This window comes from Dipodomys merriami, unplaced genomic scaffold (genome assembly GCF_024711535.1).
Source record: "Dipodomys merriami isolate MVZ:Mamm:240054 unplaced genomic scaffold, mDipMer1.0.p SCAF_4, whole genome shotgun sequence".
NCBI lineage: Eukaryota > Metazoa > Chordata > Mammalia > Rodentia > Heteromyidae > Dipodomys > Dipodomys merriami.
In genome coordinates this window covers 58644955-58646492 of record NW_027205603.1, presented here as the reverse complement: position 1 = coordinate 58646492, position 1538 = coordinate 58644955, and the positions used below count along the sequence as shown (strand labels likewise).

The 1538-nt window shown below is 50.1% G+C and overlaps 1 pseudogene; it reads right to left on the bottom strand.

The window, feature by feature from the left end:
• Positions 1-292: 292 nt before the first annotated feature.
• On the bottom strand, positions 293-1178 carry LOC138806149 (homeobox protein TGIF1 pseudogene; annotated as a pseudogene).
• Positions 1179-1538: the final 360 nt, after the last annotated feature.

The following is a 1538-nucleotide window of genomic DNA, read 5'->3' as shown; positions in this document are numbered from 1 at the left end:
TTATACAGTCTGAAAAACACCAACAAAAAGCTGGGGGGGGGTAAACAAAAAAATCACATGATATTGGGAAACAGCTCACATTATGAATAATCTACCAAAAGACATTAAGGAAAGAAAGAAAGAAAGAAGAAAACCCTTTGTTTCTACAGTAGCTCTGAGTTTATATTCTTGTAATGACGGTATTCCATTGAAAACATCAGTAACAGGAAGCTTCATTTGAGCAAGGCTGTATGCAAATATTAATAAAAAATATATATAATAATGCCATTCAATCTTGCCATCACCCCAGCAATCATGACAACGTTTTGGAGAAGTGTTTTGCTTGCAAAGCTGGTGAAGCTGTAAGCTTGGCCTGAAGCTCCATCTCAGCAGCCTGTTTGAGTGCAACATCCACTAGAAGCTGAAATCCACTAAAATCCTGGAGTAGGGGGCAGGGAGGAGTGTTGGAAAGACCACTCTGTGTGTGTGTGTGTGTGTGTGTGTGTGTGTGTGTGTGTGTATGTGTGTGTGTGTGTGTGTGTACTCTTACAAGCATCTTCTGGGTACATGAGTGCGGTGTCTGTGCTGGCTCCTATCGGCTGGATATCTGTGCTATGTCCCACACCAATTGGCTGGCAGAGAGCGAGAGGCCCGTCTTTCAATGCACTCACAGTGGTATGGCAGATCACGGATGGACGAGCCAAAACTGATCCCGGGGATGTGGGTTTCGGAGACAGTGATCTCCCTACCAGAGTTGGGTTAGGTCCAGCTGTGCAGGAATGAAATGGGCTTTCCTCGAGAGCTGGCATGAGGTTTTGATGCCCATGGCAACCTCCTCGGAGCTGGCTTCAGACATTTTGGCCCCACAGCTGGAGATGGTGAACTGACTGGGATCTTTGCCTTCTTCCTCAGCACGTCTGGAAGGAGCCCGAGGCGGGCACTGATGAACCAGTTACACACTTGGAGTGTGGATAGGTGTGCCTGGTGGGTCAGTCAATGCTTTTCTTGCTCAGAAGGATAGGCACTGTATCCGTGCTCATAGAGCCAGCCTCGAAGAATCTGAGCAGACGCCTTGGGTAGGTTGTCCGCCTTCTCCTCTTGCCTGAGCCAGTTGAGGAAGAGAGGCCCCGGGAGGTGTCCGTGCTGTCCTCCTCTTCAGTCTCACTGCCAGATGCTGCAACACCTTTCTTGCTTTTCATTCTGGAACTCTCCTCTGAGATCGAGGGGATCCTGGGGTCTCCAGGGGCCAGGAGTGAAGCCACAGAGGGACAAGTGATCGTCCTCTTTCACCGCCGACTTCCAGGATGTGCTGCAGCCGTAATTGCTACACAAGGCTCTCAGATCCCAGGCGCCTACTTCTAGGGCGGAATTCAAGGGACACTTAGCTTCCTCAGGTGGGGGTCTTCCCACCCCGCTCCTTTGCCCCTTGCTCCTGAAGGGCGCACCTCGGCACTGTCAGAGTCTGGGCTAGTTTAATTTGATGGTTCATGCCTGTAATGCTAGCTACTCAGAAAGCTGAGATCTGCGGCCCATGGTTCAAAGCCAGCCCAAGGCAAGAA